Source organism: Carlito syrichta, unplaced genomic scaffold (genome assembly GCF_000164805.1).
Source record: "Carlito syrichta isolate Samal-C Ts95f unplaced genomic scaffold, Tarsius_syrichta-2.0.1 Scaffold261705, whole genome shotgun sequence".
In the NCBI taxonomy this organism is placed as follows: domain Eukaryota; kingdom Metazoa; phylum Chordata; class Mammalia; order Primates; family Tarsiidae; genus Carlito; species Carlito syrichta.
In genome coordinates, this window is record NW_007205801.1 from 1 (window position 1) to 4,766 (window position 4,766).

Consider the following 4,766-nt stretch of genomic DNA (forward strand, 5'->3'; position numbering starts at 1 on the left):
TTTAGAGAGAACTGTGATATTTTAAAGCTCATCTTCTACTGCTTATTCATTTATTTAATGCCAATTAATATCCCCTTGATGTGTTATTTTTTCATTCTCAGCTGAGGGCGGGCTCAGTAGTGCCGCCTGTCATCCCAGCAGTTTCGGAGGCCAAGGCGACTGGATTGCCTCTGCCTGAGGGCTTGAGAACACCCCAGGCAAATTGGCGTGACCTCCAGTCTACAATAAAATTTAAAAATTAGCCAGGGGTGGTAGGGCACCTGTAGTTCTGTGTACCTTGAAGTCTGAGGCAGCAGGATCACCATAGCTCAGCAGGTTGACACGGGGTGACCATGAGAGTGCCACTGCACTGCAGCCTGGGCTACTGAAAAAGACTCCAACTCAAAACAATAAATTCTCAGCCGGGCTTGGTGGCTCAGCTTGTAATCCCGCGCCTGTGGGAGTCTGAGGTGAGTGAATTGCCTGAGCCTGTGGATTCGAGACCCACCTGGGCAGGTGAGACCCTATCTCTAAAATAAATCAAAAAGAATTAACCGGGTGTGGTAGCGGGTACCTATAATTCCAGCTACTCGGAAGTCTGGGGCGGAAGGATCGCCGTAGCCCAGCAGGTCTAGCCTGCGGTGGCCGGGACTGGCCACTGCACTCCAGTCTGGGTGACAGAGTGAGACTCCAACTCAAAAAAAGATAAACTGGAACTGTGTATCAGTATTTTGTAGATTAGTACTGAGTGAAGTATTGGTGAATGAAGAAAGTCAAAGAAATACACAAGTTGTATAATTCCATTTCTATGAAGTGTCCAGATTTGGCCAACATGTAGAGACAAAAAGTAGGTTATGGATTGACTAAGGCTGAGGGTAAGGAAACTGACCACCCCAAATCGCACCCTCACTCCCCTTGATTATAGGTGTCTTGTTTTTTTGAGTTGGAGTCTCACTCTGTCGCCCAGACTGGATTGCAGTGGCTGCTCCTGGCCACCACACCCTCGACCTTCTTGGCTTCGGCGAAACTTCCGCCTCAGCCTTCCAAGTAGCCGGAACTACAGGTGTGCGCCACCAGGCCCAGCTAATTTTTTAACAAATTTATTGTAAAGATGAGTTCTTGTCAAGTTGCCCAAGCGGGCCCGAACCTGCGGACTCAGGCAATCCACTCACGTCAGCCTCCCAAAGGCGCGGGATTACAGGCTTAGCCACCGAGCCCCGACTAACACAGGTTTTCTTGATGATTTGGGTTTTAATTCTGTTTTTATTGTGCCTGACAAAATACAGTCATCTGATTGTTCCTCAATTATGTTATTTTAATAAAAGAAATTAAATTTAGGTTTAAAAAAATTTACAACTTTAAAAAGAAATAAAATGTTAATAAAGCATTCATATTCATTTTGTGGTGGTGATACAAAACAAAAGGAGTAAAAAATGCATTTTATTTTGATTTGTTCTGAGACCTCTATACTTAATGATGCCCTTAAGAACTAAAGTAATTTTTGTTTCATATTTTTTGGAAATAATAAGGCTAACACTGGAAATTAATGGGCATGTCCTTTATCGATGGGCACTTCTCTATTCTAAACAATCTATTTCTTATTAGCAAGGAGCTTTTGATATCACATGAAAATATTAATTTTTTAAAAAATCAGAACTGACAGATAAAATTAGAAATTCTATGGAAGATCTAATTTTTGTGATCATTTTAGATTTTTACTTTTTTGGCAGAATATGCTGCTACAGAGAGATGTTTGGCCATGTGACTATAACTTCTATTTTTTTGACTATTTCCATTGATTTTAATAATATACGTACTAATGTGAATTTTGAAAGAAATTTCCTCAATGTGAGAAAAATAACATTTAAAATTATCAATCAACTAAGTGAAATTCAGGAAGGCAGTAGAAATAAATTTTGCAGAGCAAAGGTCAGACTGCCAGAATAATTTTTGTCCCCATGAACTTGCAGCGTGTTGATCCACTGGGGCAGGTAGAGAACAAGACAGCAAAATCGCTGGAGACAGAAAGTGGTACTGACAATAGGGGATGAAGAAGGACATATTAATAGCCAACCTTGATGAAGCCCTTGTGATGTATCAGGCACTGAGCTAAGGGCTCCAGTATGCATTTATGCATTATCTTACTTAAACCCAGAATTCTTTGAATTAGGTAGGGTACTTTAGTCCATTTTGTGCTGCTGTAACAGGTAATTTATAATGAACATAAATGTATTAACACATTGTCCTGCAGGCTGGAAAGTCCAAGGTAAAGGGGCCACATCTGTTGAGTGTCTTCTGACAGCATCATCCATGGCAGAAGGTCAAAGAAAAGGCCAAGAGAGAGACAGACAGAGATAAAGATACAGAAATGTATATATGGAGAGAGAGAGAGAGAGAGAATGAGAATGTACAAGAGGTGTCCAATCATTCTTTAATAAGGAGCCCACTTTGGTGATAATGAAGCCAAGTCAATCCTGTGATGGTGGTGTTAATTCATTTATAAGTGTGATGCCCCCATAATACAAACATCTTTTGTTAGACCTGACCTCCCAACATTGCCTCATTGGGGATCAAGACTCCAACCCATAAGCTTTGGGGAACACATTCAAACCTAGCATAGATATTTTTATTATTTCCATTTTATATATGAGAAAACCAAATCTAAGAAAGATCACATAACTTGCCGAAGGAGACACAGTGAGCAATGTTCAGCTGAGACCCAAACCCAAGCAGTCGTTCCTCCAGTAGCTGTCCTGTCCTTCTAATCACTATTCCATAATAGACTCAAGAGACCTACAGGAGACTCCAGTGGTTCTGTGTTCAGCAATGGCTTCCATAAATAGCAACTTGTGGTGATTATATATAAGATTGTTAGATTTAACTTTAGAAATTTAACTAAGAGAAAATAGAGAAAAGAATTACTATTCAACATGGACCTTTCTTTGTCGTGGGGGTCTTGGAAGGGTCTCTACATTTTAGGTATACTCCTTAAACAATAAGAACACCAAATGCACAAACAGAAAGATTAAGAAATATACATAGCTGAGGCGGAAGGATCACCAGAGCCCAATAGGTCGAGGCTGCAGTGGCCAGCAGCGGCCATTCCACTCCAGTCTGGGTGACAGAGTGAGACTCCAACTCAAAAAAAAAAAAAACTACATAGAATCATGTATTAATAAGATTTAGATAACAATTGAAGATAACAAAAACATTATAGAAATACAGTCTGAAGGTGAGTTCTATCGTCTGGCTCTCCTCTGCTGCCACCATGGACTTCACCACTTGTTCCACCACCTACTCCTCCAACTACCGGTCCCTGGGCTCCATCCCGCCACCCAGCCTCTGGCCCCCCCGGCAGCTCGGCCATTGGCTATGCAGGCGCTGGTGGCTCGGGCTCCCGGATCTCTGTGTCCCACTCCACCAGTTTCCAGGGCAGCTGGGGGTCCGGGGGCCTGACCACGGGGATGGCTGGGAGTCTGGGGTGGGATCCAGAGTGAGAAGGAGATCATGCAAGAGCTGAATGACTGCTTGGCCTCCTACCTGGAGAGGGTTAGGAGTCTGGAGCCCGAGAACTGGAGGCTGGAGAGCAAACTCCGGGAACACCTGGAGAAGAAGGGACCCCAGGTCAGAGACTGGGGACATTACTTCAAGACCATCGAGGACCTGAGGGGTCAGATCTTTGCAAATTCTGTGAACAATGCCCGCATCGTTCAGATTGACAATGCCCGTCTTGCTGCTGATGACTTTAGGGTCAAGTATGAGACAGAGCTGGCCATGCGCCAGTCTGTGGAGAGAGACATCCATGGGCTCCACAAGGTCATTGATGACACCAATGTCACCCAGCTGCAACTGGAGACAGAGATCGAGGCCCTCAAGAAAGAGCTGCTCTTCATAAAGAAGAACCATGAGGAGGAAGTAAAAGGCCTACAAGTCCAGCTCTGGGTTGACCTTGGAGGTAGATGCCCCCAATCTCAGGACCTCAGCAAGATCATGGTGGACATCCGATCCCAGTATGACCAGCTGGCTCAGAAGAACCGCAAGGAACTGGGCAAGTACTGGTCCCAGCAAATTGAGGAGACACCACTGTGGTCAACACGCAGTCCGCTGAGATTGGAGCTACCAAGATGACGCTCACAGAGCTGAAACGTACAGTGCAGTCCTTGGAGATTGACCTGGACTCCATGAGAACCCTGAAGGCCAGCTTGGAGAACAGCCTGAGAGAAGTGGAGATCCGCTACACCATGCAGATGGAGCAGCTCAATGGCACCGTGCTGCACCTGGAGTCTGATCTGGCACAGACCCAGACAGAGGGCCAGTGCCAGGCCCAGGAGTACGAGTCCCTGCTGAACATCAAGGTCAAGTTGGAGGCTGAGATAGCCACCTACCGGCACCTACTAGAAGACGGCAAGGACTTCAGTCACAGTGATGGCCTGGACAGCAGCAGCTCCATCCAAACCATCCAAAAGATCACCCGCAAGATAGTGGATGGCAAATTGATGTCTGAGACCAATGACACCGAAGTTATGAGGTGTTGAGGCGGCGGGAACAGGGTGTCCTTCGGGGAAGCAGGAAGTCAATAATAAGTTCAGAGGTGAAAGAAAGAAAGAAAGAGAGAGAGAGAGAGAGAGAGAGAGAAAGAAAGAAATACAGTTTTCCCAATTGTTTTAAAAATAGCCAGAGAAGGTAGTTCACAACCTTAAAAAAAAAATTCTCATCATGAATTTCTTTTTGCTGTACATTTTAAATCTAGCAAATTAAATATTTTTTAAGCATAAATGATGGTCATT

General features: G+C 44.4%; 1 pseudogene; it reads left to right on the plus strand.

Moving 5' to 3' along the window:
• The first annotated feature begins 1,937 nt into the window (after positions 1-1,937).
• On the plus strand, positions 1,938-4,514 carry LOC103254011 (annotated as a pseudogene).
• Positions 4,515-4,766: the final 252 nt, after the last annotated feature.